This window comes from Medicago sativa, chromosome 1, assembly GCF_051527215.1.
Source record: "Medicago sativa cultivar Bolivia chromosome 1, Bolivia_mono, whole genome shotgun sequence".
Lineage (NCBI taxonomy): Eukaryota > Viridiplantae > Streptophyta > Magnoliopsida > Fabales > Fabaceae > Medicago > Medicago sativa.
The window spans coordinates 80,853,391-80,869,172 of NC_140749.1; the positions used below are offsets into that span (position 1 = coordinate 80,853,391).

The following is a 15,782-nucleotide window of genomic DNA, read 5'->3' on the forward strand; positions in this document are numbered from 1 at the left end:
ATGTGTGTGTAATGCACAAAATTTCAAAGGATCCTCATTTTCAAATGGTTGTCACAAATTCATCTACTAAACTAAATATGAAAATACATGTCCGTGCCAATTACCATTTTGCCCTTATTGGGGGCATTTTGGTAAATTAATTAATTGGACTCCCCTGCCTATATATATGTGAAAAGAAAAAAAAAGAAAAAAGAGAGAGAAACGGGGAACGGGAGAAGAAAGGGGGAACGGGAAAGGGAGGAGAACCATTCTCCTCCGTCGTGAAAATCGGCGGCGCCGGTGAGGAAGAAGGGAGGATGGAAAAGAAAAGAAGAGGAAACGAGAGAAGGGGGAAAGAAGACAGAAGAAAGAAGAGAGAAGAGAGAAAACAGAGAAGGGGGAACGGGAGAAGGGGAAAAGAAGACAGAAGAAAAAAGAAAGAAGGACCGGTGAGAAGAGAAGGAAGAACAATGAAGAGAGAAGAGGATTGGTTTGTTTGAGAAGAAGAGAAAGAAAAAGGATTGGGATTTTTAATTCAAGGTGATTTCTTTATTTTTACAGAATTCTTTTTGGTTAGGGTTTAATTTCTTTGTTTTCTTTTGATCAATCTGATATCATGCATGTTTAAAGTTTTGTTTTTCCATAACTTTTTTTGGTTTCAATGGTGATTAGAGTTGGATTTCTCAAGAAAGTTGTTTTATTGATTTTAAGGGTTTGATTTTTTGGTTTTGTTTTGTTGAAGTTGTTGGCTTTTCCTCCCCAACCGAACCCTAAACCCCAATTTTATATTTTGTGTCAATTCGTGCCTTTTAATTTATTTGGTGCATGTCTGTAACATTGAAGCTTCTGGGTTTGTTGTTTGGTGTCCTTTTTTGGAATTGGTTTTGAATTTGTGTTATTGTTTTATTCACACTTATTCTTGATGTCGATTGCTTTTCTGGGTTATCATCAAATACGAATTTGAATGTTGTTTTGGTTCTGTTTTTGATGCAGGGATTGTGGAAAACAAGTGTATTTGGGTAAGTATTAATATTTTGATATAAGATCATTTACATATGTGGTAGTTAAAAGTGACTAAAAAAATTGTTTTATTATTAAAATTGGTATAGAAGCAGATATGATATTTTTGTTATTGAATTGGTTTTTTATTTGGTTTTGTTTGAAGATTTGTTTTTAAGTGTGTTACATTTTTGAGTTTTTGGAATCTGGGTTGTTAAAAATTAAAAATGGAGTGTTGGAATAGTGTTGGTGGAGTTGTTGAAAATCAAGTAACATGCTCAATGTGATCCAAATTGCAGGTTTTTATGGTGTTGAAATTCATGGAGCTCATGGTTACACAATCTTTGTTTTGGTGAGAATAACTACTACTCAAAATTGTTTATATTAGAAACACATTTTCAATAGAACAAAGTGGGGTTCTGAATTCTGTTTTATAGAATTTCTAATATGAGAATTTTTATGTTATTTAACACTGAGAATATATTTTTGTAACCTCTATTAATTATATGTATCAAATTTGTTACTATGGATTGTATCTTTCGGTTGTGATGAAGGAGAGAAAAAGCTTTAACAATCTTAGTTATTCAATTGGAGGAATTCCCTGCTATTTCTCTGTTTGCTTATTTTAGATTCTGCATTTAACTTATGACATTAGAGCTTATGTATGATAGCAGAAACCTTGGGAAGATAGTAACTGAGGCATATGCATTTAGCTTATGACATTAGAGCTTATCAATGAAATAATGCAGGAAGATATTTCATAAGATATTGGCATTAATTCAACTAGAATGGTTTTCACTAAATATTCATGTTTCTTCCTGTTGATGAATCATCCTTGGTCTTATTGAAATTTGTTGGACTTTGTGATCCTTTGTGAGTTATGGAACAAAAGCTATAAAACTTTTTTCTTTTTATTTTATAGCTTTTGTCTTCTACAAGTTTCAAAATTGCCTTTTAGTTTTCTTTCCAAAGTTGAGAATACATTCTGGTGTGATATCTTTGATTTCGTATTGAAAGTTAGTTTTTTCTGGTTTGAGTTTTAAGTGTCTTTGTAGAACTCACTCTTTTTTCTACTCAATATTTATATTTTTTGTTTTAGCTTCAATTTCTGTGTGTTGTATGGTTTGTTGTATGCAGAAAGCTGATGTTTTAATCTTTAAGGGTTTAATTTTCTGGTTTTGTTTTGTTTCTTTGCAGTTTTGGGTTTATTTTCTCATGTTTCGTCAGGTTGATTGGTTGAACAAGTTTTTATTTGATATGTGGTTCTGGTAGTCACTGCTAATTTTGTATGTAGTTATAGTACAATTGTTCAATCAAGTTTAAAGATTAGTAATTGAAAAGAAATTAAAGCCATGTGTATTAATAGTTTTTTGGATTAAAAAGAAGATTGAAATGTTTGCACTTCTGATATGGGTTTAAGGTGCAGGTGTTGCAGGTGGCTTGATTTAACCCAAGAAGTGACATTATTGCAATGTTTTTAGCCACTTTTGTTTGGTGAAAAAATTATATGAATTTTGAACGCTTAGTGGGGTATATTCGAATGGGATTATAAAGCATTTTACAAGAGTTTTTTAAGCATGTATTTGAAATTGGGTTTGCAAACCATTTTTCGTATCCTGAGATATTTTCATCCTGAGATCACAAACGTTCAGATAATGTCCCTGATCTTTCTATTTTTGTAGGAGATATACAATTATCATCTGATGCAATAGTGATGGTGAAGGTCTGAACTCTGAAGGAGAAACTTTGAATAGAAATTGGTGAGATTTTCTTCAAAATCCTGCATAAAACTCCCTCACTTTCTTTGTGCACTGTTAGCTTCTTTTAAACTTTATCCTTATTGATACATATTTTCTTTTCCTAAATCTTTTATTTTGTATTCAATGTAATTCGGCAATGGCAAGCATGTTACCTTTGTGGGATGAGAATAGTTTATTTTGGTCCAGGTTCTCTTTAGATAAACAGATGTAGTGAAATTGGCAATTTAGAATTTAATGAATCAGATCTGAATATACTTTGTCATTGCTTTGCCCTTGATTTTACTAAGAAACCATGTCATGTGTGTGTGGATTTAACAGATTATTTTGAAAGGGAAAAAAAAAATCTTTCACATGTTTTTTCTATTTGGTCTATTTTTGTTGCAGAGGTGCCTCGTGTCATGCCTATTTGTCCACACCAGATTTGTTTTCTGAATAACCATTATCTTTCATTGTTGTTGTTGCGCGATTGTTTTCCTTTTGTGTTCGAAGCATTCTTTTGGACTTCTCAATCCTATTTTCTCTCTGTTTTTCCAATTTTTACTGTTTCAAACTTTCACTAATTTTAGAGTTACATTACAAGGGCTATCATAAAGAATAGTTTTTTTTATAAGATATCATAAAGCACATGAAGTTGAATCAAGCTCCAACATTTGTTTTTCTTTTTTCATTCACTTTTGACTTCCACATTTGATTTCATTTCTAACTGATATCACTTATTTTAACCTTATTCCAGCTATGTTGTAAACTAGGAGTTGTAATCTCAACATATTTTGTTTGTTTAAATAGCATATTTGATTCATCAAATATATGCCTTTTGTCATATACATGGATTTGACAAGACATAGGTAAATGAACTTACAATCATAAATATATTGCTTAATTACTCAGTTCATTGATTGGTGTTGATATTTCCCTTTAACGTGTCAGCCAAGGTTGTTGTAGAACTTGCCAAGTCTAGATTAATCCAAGCTGTTGTGCTACTATACCCATCATTTATCACCTCGGATGACATCAAGGGTAAGGAATTTTACATCTGTATGTGTTTATTTACTTTACTTGACAATTCATGAATCAAGTTTTTCTTTTTTCATCTATGCCTTCTTAAAATCATACATGTTTTGCAAAAAGTTGTGGCGTAAATAGTCCAGCAGTGTATATCATTGCCTTTTTCGTGACGCTGACGTAGGCTAGACAACCCGTGTAGTCGGCTTGGTCTATTCTGACTCTAAATTAGAAGGAAAAACCATTTACTAACTTGGGAAGCACACTTTTTTTTGTGTGTTTTGAGGACTAATTCATTGTATATCAATTCTAAAAGACCATAATGCTAGGGATATCACAGTGCTAAGCTATATGCACATAACTTAATAGTTAACATTTGGTGTTAATTTCAGGGGTTAGTATTCCAGTTGCAGTACTTGGAGCTGAGATCGACAAATATTGTCCTCCAGAACTCCTCAAACAGTTTGATCAACTCCTAACTACTGAACTTGGAGTAGTGTGATTAGTAATTTGTAAAATATATTTATATTTATAACAATGGATATGAGTGTGTTTTTTGAGTGTTTCTTTCGATGTATGCAACAAATGTCGAATCACGTAAATCTTTATGTGTCCCCGACAAAATCCTACAACATTAACATCGTTCTTTCAAAATTAGTTTAGAGCAACTTTAATGTGCCCTAAAACTTTGCATAACCTTTCACATTCTCTTTCTGCAATGAGGTAGAGATGATGAACTAATTTGTTCTTTCAGGATGGTTGTTATGTAAGACTAGGATTCATTTCTTCCCTGTAGCATTTACAGTCCACGTACATTCACTTCTGTTTGTTAATTCAGGAAAAAAGCTTGCTTGCATTTTAAGTCAATTAGGCATGTTAGTTATGAAACATAGACATGTAAATTTTACGTAAATCCATGTATATGCTTTTGGTGAAACTTTGCAATTTTTGTCTAATTTGCACCGGGTTGCCCTTTTGCCCTTAAATGCTCTCTTTTCTTCATTGATGATTTGTTTTTGCTGATGATTATGTTTTGTTCTTGGAACTGTGAAAGAAGTGTATATAACCAATATTACAGCTTCGGCGAATACTACATTTGTTCTGCAAGCTTTGGAGTCTTCTTCTCTTCCTCCTATACTTAATGCTCTTGAAGTTTTTACTATAAGTGATATATTCAATGCAGGAACAGATAGCAGAGATGGTAAGTGGCCAAATTCTTTTTGGAAGAACAGCTTATAAATTAATAACTTAACATGAAATAAAATAAAGTCAATCAGTTTTCATATTAGCTATGAACTGTTATCATAAACTAACATGCTTAAAGGCTATTTTTTTTGGAAATAGGTTGAAAATAACTTAACTCATATTTTGCATCTATAAACAATGTTACTGATTACAGGTTGTGATGGCTGGTCTTGACAATGCTGGCAAAACAACTATACTCTATAAGCTTCAAATTGGAAAAGTTGTATCTATTATTCCTACTGTTGGTGTGTCTAATAATCTTCATAATTGACTTTCCAATTTTGTTGTTTAAAATCTTTCTTTGGATTGATCATGATTCATCTTGCATTGCATCCGTTTCATGTGTTGTTTCTGTGTTGGTAACTCAAACATGTTACGTCTGTGATGTGATATATCTTTCTCAGCTAAGAAGCCGAGACACACAGAAACATTCACATTGTTAATTACTCATTAAAACAGAAAATTTAGTCAATATATGATGATTACAATTATAATACTTGTCAGCATACCAAATAGTTACATATTGTTCCCCTACCTATATCAGTATATAGTCTTTCTTTGCATCTCCTCAATAAGCCTTTAACTATTATAACTTTGTACTGAATGAGTACTTTTTTGAAGGGATAGGAGTTATAGGTCTAAATCAAATCTTAAGATAGGAAGAAAAATGCATTACAAAATAAATTTAGCAAAGTGGTAAGAGTTGGGCTTTGGCCAATACTCTAACCTCCACCAGTCAGAATTCTGTTGGAGACAGTTAGCAACAGCTGACAATTCAGTAAGAAGTTAGTTACATCTTTCTATACTATAAATGTATCATTGTACTTCATCACATTCAGATTGTATATACAAGAATAATTCAGATTAAACTCTGCTAGATTCTCTCTCACTTTCTCTCATTCTCCCTGACGTAGGCTAGACAACCCGTGTAGTCGGCTTGGTCTATTCTGACTCTAAATTAGAAGGAAAAACCATTTACTAACTTGGGAAGCACACTTTTTTTTGTGTGTTTTGAGGACTAATTCATTGTATATCAATTCTAAAAGACCATAATGCTAGGGATATCACAGTGCTAAGCTATATGCACATAACTTAATAGTTAACATTTGGTGTTAATTTCAGGGGTTAGTATTCCAGTTGCAGTACTTGGAGCTGAGATCGACAAATATTGTCCTCCAGAACTCCTCAAACAGTTTGATCAACTCCTAACTACTGAACTTGGAGTAGTGTGATTAGTAATTTGTAAAATATATTTATATTTATAACAATGGATATGAGTGTGTTTTTTGAGTGTTTCTTTCGATGTATGCAACAAATGTCGAATCACGTAAATCTTTATGTGTCCCCGACAAAATCCTACAACATTAACATCGTTCTTTCAAAATTAGTTTAGAGCAACTTTAATGTGCCCTAAAACTTTGCATAACCTTTCACATTCTCTTTCTGCAATGAGGTAGAGATGATGAACTAATTTGTTCTTTCAGGATGGTTGTTATGTAAGACTAGGATTCATTTCTTCCCTGTAGCATTTACAGTCCACGTACATTCACTTCTGTTTGTTAATTCAGGAAAAAAGCTTGCTTGCATTTTAAGTCAATTAGGCATGTTAGTTATGAAACATAGACATGTAAATTTTACGTAATTCCATGTATATGCTTTTGGTGAAACTTTGCAATTTTTGTCTAATTTGCACCGGGTTGCCCTTTTGCCCTTAAATGCTCTCTTTTCTTCATTGATGATTTGTTTTTGCTGATGATTATGTTTTGTTCTTGGAACTGTGAAAGAAGTGTATATAACCAATATTACAGCTTCGGCGAATACTACATTTGTTCTGCAAGCTTTGGAGTCTTCTTCTCTTCCTCCTATACTTAATGCTCTTGAAGTTTTTACTATAAGTGATATATTCAATGCAGGAACAGATAGCAGAGATGGTAAGTGGCCAAATTCTTTTTGGAAGAACAGCTTATAAATTAATAACTTAACATGAAATAAAATAAAGTCAATCAGTTTTCATATTAGCTATGAACTGTTATCATAAACTAACATGCTTAAAGGCTATTTTTTTTGGAAATAGGTTGAAAATAACTTAACTCATATTTTGCATCTATAAACAATGTTACTGATTACAGGTTGTGATGGCTGGTCTTGACAATGCTGGCAAAACAACTATACTCTATAAGCTTCAAATTGGAAAAGTTGTATCTATTATTCCTACTGTTGGTGTGTCTAATAATCTTCATAATTGACTTTCCAATTTTGTTGTTTAAAATCTTTCTTTGGATTGATCATGATTCATCTTGCATTGCATCCGTTTCATGTGTTGTTTCTGTGTTGGTAACTCAAACATGTTACGTCTGTGATGTGATATATCTTTCTCAGCTAAGAAGCCGAGACACACAGAAACATTCACATTGTTAATTACTCATTAAAACAGAAAATTTAGTCAATATATGATGATTACAATTATAATACTTGTCAGCATACCAAATAGTTACATATTGTTCCCCTACCTATATCAGTATATAGTCTTTCTTTGCATCTCCTCAATAAGCCTTTAACTATTATAACTTTGTACTGAATGAGTACTTTTTTGAAGGGATAGGAGTTATAGGTCTAAATCAAATCTTAAGATAGGAAGAAAAATGCATTACAAAATAAATTTAGCAAAGTGGTAAGAGTTGGGCTTTGGCCAATACTCTAACCTCCACCAGTCAGAATTCTGTTGGAGACAGTTAGCAACAGCTGACAATTCAGTAAGAAGTTAGTTACATCTTTCTATACTATAAATGTATCATTGTACTTCATCACATTCAGATTGTATATACAAGAATAATTCAGATTAAACTCTGCTAGATTCTCTCTCACTTTCTCTCATTCTCCCTGACGTAGGCTAGACAACCCGTGTAGTCGGCTTGGTCTATTCTGACTCTAAATTAGAAGGAAAAACCATTTACTAACTTGGGAAGCACACTTTTTTTTGTGTGTTTTGAGGACTAATTCATTGTATATCAATTCTAAAAGACCATAATGCTAGGGATATCACAGTGCTAAGCTATATGCACATAACTTAATAGTTAACATTTGGTGTTAATTTCAGGGGTTAGTATTCCAGTTGCAGTACTTGGAGCTGAGATCGACAAATATTGTCCTCCAGAACTCCTCAAACAGTTTGATCAACTCCTAACTACTGAACTTGGAGTAGTGTGATTAGTAATTTGTAAAATATATTTATATTTATAACAATGGATATGAGTGTGTTTTTTGAGTGTTTCTTTCGATGTATGCAACAAATGTCGAATCACGTAAATCTTTATGTGTCCCCGACAAAATCCTACAACATTAACATCGTTCTTTCAAAATTAGTTTAGAGCAACTTTAATGTGCCCTAAAACTTTGCATAACCTTTCACATTCTCTTTCTGCAATGAGGTAGAGATGATGAACTAATTTGTTCTTTCAGGATGGTTGTTATGTAAGACTAGGATTCATTTCTTCCCTGTAGCATTTACAGTCCACGTACATTCACTTCTGTTTGTTAATTCAGGAAAAAAGCTTGCTTGCATTTTAAGTCAATTAGGCATGTTAGTTATGAAACATAGACATGTAAATTTTACGTAATTCCATGTATATGCTTTTGGTGAAACTTTGCAATTTTTGTCTAATTTGCACCGGGTTGCCCTTTTGCCCTTAAATGCTCTCTTTTCTTCATTGATGATTTGTTTTTGCTGATGATTATGTTTTGTTCTTGGAACTGTGAAAGAAGTGTATATAACCAATATTACAGCTTCGGCGAATACTACATTTGTTCTGCAAGCTTTGGAGTCTTCTTCTCTTCCTCCTATACTTAATGCTCTTGAAGTTTTTACTATAAGTGATATATTCAATGCAGGAACAGATAGCAGAGATGGTAAGTGGCCAAATTCTTTTTGGAAGAACAGCTTATAAATTAATAACTTAACATGAAATAAAATAAAGTCAATCAGTTTTCATATTAGCTATGAACTGTTATCATAAACTAACATGCTTAAAGGCTATTTTTTTTGGAAATAGGTTGAAAATAACTTAACTCATATTTTGCATCTATAAACAATGTTACTGATTACAGGTTGTGATGGCTGGTCTTGACAATGCTGGCAAAACAACTATACTCTATAAGCTTCAAATTGGAAAAGTTGTATCTATTATTCCTACTGTTGGTGTGTCTAATAATCTTCATAATTGACTTTCCAATTTTGTTGTTTAAAATCTTTCTTTGGATTGATCATGATTCATCTTGCATTGCATCCGTTTCATGTGTTGTTTCTGTGTTGGTAACTCAAACATGTTACGTCTGTGATGTGATATATCTTTCTCAGCTAAGAAGCCGAGACACACAGAAACATTCACATTGTTAATTACTCATTAAAACAGAAAATTTAGTCAATATATGATGATTACAATTATAATACTTGTCAGCATACCAAATAGTTACATATTGTTCCCCTACCTATATCAGTATATAGTCTTTCTTTGCATCTCCTCAATAAGCCTTTAACTATTATAACTTTGTACTGAATGAGTACTTTTTTGAAGGGATAGGAGTTATAGGTCTAAATCAAATCTTAAGATAGGAAGAAAAATGCATTACAAAATAAATTTAGCAAAGTGGTAAGAGTTGGGCTTTGGCCAATACTCTAACCTCCACCAGTCAGAATTCTGTTGGAGACAGTTAGCAACAGCTGACAATTCAGTAAGAAGTTAGTTACATCTTTCTATACTATAAATGTATCATTGTACTTCATCACATTCAGATTGTATATACAAGAATAATTCAGATTAAACTCTGCTAGATTCTCTCTCACTTTCTCTCATTCTCCCTGACGTAGGCTAGACAACCCGTGTAGTCGGCTTGGTCTATTCTGACTCTAAATTAGAAGGAAAAACCATTTACTAACTTGGGAAGCACACTTTTTTTTGTGTGTTTTGAGGACTAATTCATTGTATATCAATTCTAAAAGACCATAATGCTAGGGATATCACAGTGCTAAGCTATATGCACATAACTTAATAGTTAACATTTGGTGTTAATTTCAGGGGTTAGTATTCCAGTTGCAGTACTTGGAGCTGAGATCGACAAATATTGTCCTCCAGAACTCCTCAAACAGTTTGATCAACTCCTAACTACTGAACTTGGAGTAGTGTGATTAGTAATTTGTAAAATATATTTATATTTATAACAATGGATATGAGTGTGTTTTTTGAGTGTTTCTTTCGATGTATGCAACAAATGTCGAATCACGTAAATCTTTATGTGTCCCCGACAAAATCCTACAACATTAACATCGTTCTTTCAAAATTAGTTTAGAGCAACTTTAATGTGCCCTAAAACTTTGCATAACCTTTCACATTCTCTTTCTGCAATGAGGTAGAGATGATGAACTAATTTGTTCTTTCAGGATGGTTGTTATGTAAGACTAGGATTCATTTCTTCCCTGTAGCATTTACAGTCCACGTACATTCACTTCTGTTTGTTAATTCAGGAAAAAAGCTTGCTTGCATTTTAAGTCAATTAGGCATGTTAGTTATGAAACATAGACATGTAAATTTTACGTAATTCCATGTATATGCTTTTGGTGAAACTTTGCAATTTTTGTCTAATTTGCACCGGGTTGCCCTTTTGCCCTTAAATGCTCTCTTTTCTTCATTGATGATTTGTTTTTGCTGATGATTATGTTTTGTTCTTGGAACTGTGAAAGAAGTGTATATAACCAATATTACAGCTTCGGCGAATACTACATTTGTTCTGCAAGCTTTGGAGTCTTCTTCTCTTCCTCCTATACTTAATGCTCTTGAAGTTTTTACTATAAGTGATATATTCAATGCAGGAACAGATAGCAGAGATGGTAAGTGGCCAAATTCTTTTTGGAAGAACAGCTTATAAATTAATAACTTAACATGAAATAAAATAAAGTCAATCAGTTTTCATATTAGCTATGAACTGTTATCATAAACTAACATGCTTAAAGGCTATTTTTTTTGGAAATAGGTTGAAAATAACTTAACTCATATTTTGCATCTATAAACAATGTTACTGATTACAGGTTGTGATGGCTGGTCTTGACAATGCTGGCAAAACAACTATACTCTATAAGCTTCAAATTGGAAAAGTTGTATCTATTATTCCTACTGTTGGTGTGTCTAATAATCTTCATAATTGACTTTCCAATTTTGTTGTTTAAAATCTTTCTTTGGATTGATCATGATTCATCTTGCATTGCATCCGTTTCATGTGTTGTTTCTGTGTTGGTAACTCAAACATGTTACGTCTGTGATGTGATATATCTTTCTCAGCTAAGAAGCCGAGACACACAGAAACATTCACATTGTTAATTACTCATTAAAACAGAAAATTTAGTCAATATATGATGATTACAATTATAATACTTGTCAGCATACCAAATAGTTACATATTGTTCCCCTACCTATATCAGTATATAGTCTTTCTTTGCATCTCCTCAATAAGCCTTTAACTATTATAACTTTGTACTGAATGAGTACTTTTTTGAAGGGATAGGAGTTATAGGTCTAAATCAAATCTTAAGATAGGAAGAAAAATGCATTACAAAATAAATTTAGCAAAGTGGTAAGAGTTGGGCTTTGGCCAATACTCTAACCTCCACCAGTCAGAATTCTGTTGGAGACAGTTAGCAACAGCTGACAATTCAGTAAGAAGTTAGTTACATCTTTCTATACTATAAATGTATCATTGTACTTCATCACATTCAGATTGTATATACAAGAATAATTCAGATTAAACTCTGCTAGATTCTCTCTCACTTTCTCTCATTCTCCCTTTCTAACAACGTTATTGGACATCTTTAATTTTGTTTATCTTAGGGATGCAAATGCTGAGGAAAAGATGAATCCATTTGCTGAACAAGAGGCATGGGAGGAACATCAAATTGGTAAATATCTCTTTATTATTACGCTCCTTATAGTATGCAAAGTAGTTTGATTTCTATGTGTAAAGTATTATTTTACAAAATTAAGTTTTTAATTATCCTTTCTAATTGTTAGCTTTCATGTGAGCAGTTGGTTAAATATAAGAATCATATATAAGTTGGTTCTAATTTTACAGCTCCCACAGATAAGTTGTGAAGTTGAAAGAAATTTAATCATTTCTTTGTGACAGTTTTTTAAATAAAATATGACAGTTTTTTGGTATGTACAACGCTGCTAGCTACCATGGTTATTTACTATTGTGTTGTATTTTTGGCTCAGTCAGATTCACTTATAGTTTTTATGTGTTTTGGTTAAAGATCTTTATGGGGTTAATGTGAGACCTGTTGCGCCATTTGGTAGTTCAAGTAGAAAGCCTCATGTGGATTCTTCTCTTTTACACCGTTGCTTACCAGATGAGCTGCTCTTTGAGGTATTGTATTTCACATGATGTATGTAACTACACTATTTGGTCATGACTTTTTGATATGGTGTGAGACCAGTTACAATGTGCGGGAGTAGTTGGTTTGTTTGCGGTTGTATGCTCATACTTCAGATAACTCATGTGCAATATTTGGCGTGGGTCTGTTTGGTCATTTTATGAAAAAACGTTAGAAGACATTAACAAAGCTCTTTGTACACTAGAAACTTAAAAGAAGGCATCTTTTTTACAATATTAAATTAAAAAATCATCTCTGTCTCTCACTTCCACAACTTATTGATGGTATTTGGTGCATTATCGTTGATTCTAAATGCTTTGAGAACAGAAACTGTTCTTAAAATAAGAAACAGAAAGGTTTATGGTTAAAAAATCATTATCAAATACGAGCAATGTCTCAGAGAAATTCATTGAATACATTTTGCAGGTATTTGCTCAAGTGACTCCATATGATATGGGAAAAGCCTCTTGTGTGAGTTGAAAATGGCGGTATACAATTCGTAACCTTGTATTTTGGCACAATTCATGCTTGAAGGGTTGGCAGGTAATGTCATTGGAGGTTTTGAATATGGATCTTCTACTGCTTATAAGTCTAATTTCTGACTACGGAGCCTTTTTATGAAGCTCTCTGGAGCGGTTGAAAACTATAAGATACTTCAATCAAAATACGACGGCTCATGGCGGAAAATGTGGCTCTTACGACCAAGGTTGCAATTTGATGGTAAGCACAACTATCTCTTATATCATAGCCTTATTTCCTGCTCTTCATATTTATTAGTGACCTATGATGATTTAGTTTTTTTATTGCTATGGTTTTTTTTTTTGCATACTGATTTCCCTAGATTGTGTGATTTTGAAAGGTTAGACTTGAAATGAGAATGGCAAGGTCCTGATACATTGATTTGCTTCAATCCTTCTGTCAATCTTAAGGACATGGTATGTAATAATATTTCACATTCATTTGCAGTCTGTTCAAGGGAACAGAAACAATGTAGCTACTAGAAATGGGGTAGATTTCCTCTTATTAATTAATTTATCATTCTTGGAAGTAATTGAGGTATATAATAAATATTTGAATAATAGGACTCTCATAATATTAGGACATATGAATTTTGTTAGATTAGTAGTCTTATTTTTAAAAAATTATCCAAGACTGAAGCTCAAAAGAGTTAGAATGGGATAGGAACAGGCACATGCACAAGTAATAATCCCTTAGATAACCTTTGTGCAGAATAATGTTTTGTTCTTTTCACAGGTCAGATATAAGTTTCTTTTATAAACAAACAGGTATTAGTATGTATTAGGCATATTATATATCTTAGATTTTAATAATTGGGTTATGATTTGCCAAAAGTTGTGGATCAATAGCATACATTGTTCAATATTTTTCTGCGATCCCTGATTTTACAATACTGTGCAAGTTTAACTTTATATCAAATAAGTCACAATATATAGAAATAACCAGTTCTTAGGTTACGACATCACTTTCCCCTTTATATAATATATTAACATCAATTGATTCTTTCTTTGCAGATCCCACAAAACTCAGCTGGCCTCATTGAGTATAGAGCACATCCTTTCTGGCTACAAAAATATTGTCCATCAAACACAATGTGGGTTCGCCACCAAGAAGACTCGATTTAAGAAATGCTATTGAAGCTGGTAAGGCAGTGGGACATTTTGAAAATCAACTAACATGCTCAATGTGAAGCAAATTGCTGGTTTTGATGGTGTTGAAATTCATGGAGCTCATGGCTACCTACTTGAACAATTCATGAAAGATAAAGTGAATGACAGAACAGATAAATATGTGTTTTAGCAACATAATTGTTTTTTTTCAATTATCTTTCTTTTCGAGAAATTTCATCCCAAGATGTTGAGCATATGAACACATTCACATTATACCAGCATATATCAACACATTCACATCCCTGAAACAATAAATCTTCTAAGGTCAATTAGTTTTAAACTGTAAGTGTTCAATTTTTTCTGTAAATGGATCATTTCATTTGGTGAACTTCTAATATTTATCCCTAGGGAGATTGTCTAAGTTCTATAACAAGTTTGGCTAATCTGAAAAAAAAAAATAATGAAACAGTTATAAGTTGATAGCAATGAATTTAAAGAAATCAATTTGAACTTAAATAAAGCAAACGAAAACAAATCATGCAAAATGCATGTAATATCTAAATTTCGAATCAATTTACTTTTAAGCGTATTAACAAATGTGTGTTTGCCAACAAAATTATCCGAAAAAAAGCAATCCATCCCGTGCGAAGCACGGGTTTGTAACTAGTTGTAGTAATAAATAATAATCCACTAAAGCATATATTCTCTGCAAAATTCCACTTATCTGAAATAAGGTTTTGTTACCAACGCGAACTCATTGCGTCACAAGTGTTCCATGTTTGGAACATTTTTCCTTGACTTAAATCATGATCTTCTTGTTTGCCACCAAAAATTATATACCAGTATATGCTATTAATTCTAATCAAACACTTCTACCTCGTCTATTTTCTTACTCAAATCTTGTGCATTTGGCTTGGAGTGATCTTTAGCCTATTTCAGCATCACAACGGGTATGTCAGAATCACGGTAACTCATAGTGATTATGGCATGCCCACCATAATATCAAAGATACACTTATCAAACTGAACTAAACCATTCAAACGCCAATGGTATTCATTTCGGACAACAAAATTTAAAATTTTCACCCCGTCATCCGCATGCCCAACCCTATCAGACATGTCTTATTTTTTTCTTCGCAAAGTCACAATAGAGAAGTGGCCACACACTTTTAGGAGTTTTTATTTCGAAAGTTTTAATATTTCGGCTTTGTATTATAGTACAATTGGTGGTGAGACTTGGTTGAACACTCGTTTTTTAATATATTTTTTGGTAGAAATACTCATTTTTGTAATTTGACATTAGACTTTGATTATTAATAAAATGGTTTTAATTTAATTTTTGTTCTACATTTGACAAAGTTCTCAAATATTTTTAAACGTTTATTTTTTTTATTTAGCCGATCAATCCGACCCAAACCAAACATATTTTTTATTGGTTTAGCTCGGTTTTGACTTTATCTCAAAAACATGTAATTCTAAATCAAACCAATTTGTATACCTTTGATCGGTTCGAACAAAAGGTTCACTCAAAACTGAATCAAATCGACTTGCAAACACTCATAACAATCATTAGTAGGTCACCCTGGTTTTAACATTATCACCGTTAAATTAAAGATGCACTTAATTGACAGAGACATTAACATTAACATCATTTGTTGTGTAAACAAATTTGTATTAACAATGAACATTCCTAAAAAAAACAATGCACATGAATTCAATCTATTCATTATATTAAAGCTATCAATCAAATGGT

General features: G+C 32.4%; 1 long non-coding RNA gene across 50 annotated transcripts; it reads left to right on the forward strand.

Moving 5' to 3' along the window:
- The first annotated feature begins 192 nt into the window (after positions 1-192).
- LOC146958015 (uncharacterized) lies at positions 193-14,418 on the forward strand. Of its 50 annotated transcripts, none has more exons than XR_015024544.1 (19): positions 193-519; positions 973-998; positions 1,278-1,330; positions 2,661-2,738; positions 3,666-3,755; positions 4,133-4,941; positions 5,140-6,916; positions 7,115-7,205; positions 8,769-8,891; positions 9,090-9,180; positions 10,058-10,866; positions 11,065-11,155; positions 11,532-11,688; positions 11,861-11,928; positions 12,283-12,395; positions 12,829-12,945; positions 13,026-13,122; positions 13,262-13,337; positions 13,935-14,418. It is a non-coding gene; the product is annotated as an uncharacterized LOC146958015 (long non-coding RNA). The 50 variants fall into 50 exon arrangements; XR_015024553.1 differs by lacking the exon at positions 11,532-11,688 and having other exon boundaries at positions 5,140-5,230; positions 6,108-6,916; positions 8,083-8,891; positions 13,267-13,337; XR_015024555.1 differs by having other exon boundaries at positions 8,083-8,891; positions 9,090-10,866; positions 11,538-11,688; positions 13,267-13,337.
- Positions 14,419-15,782: the final 1,364 nt, after the last annotated feature.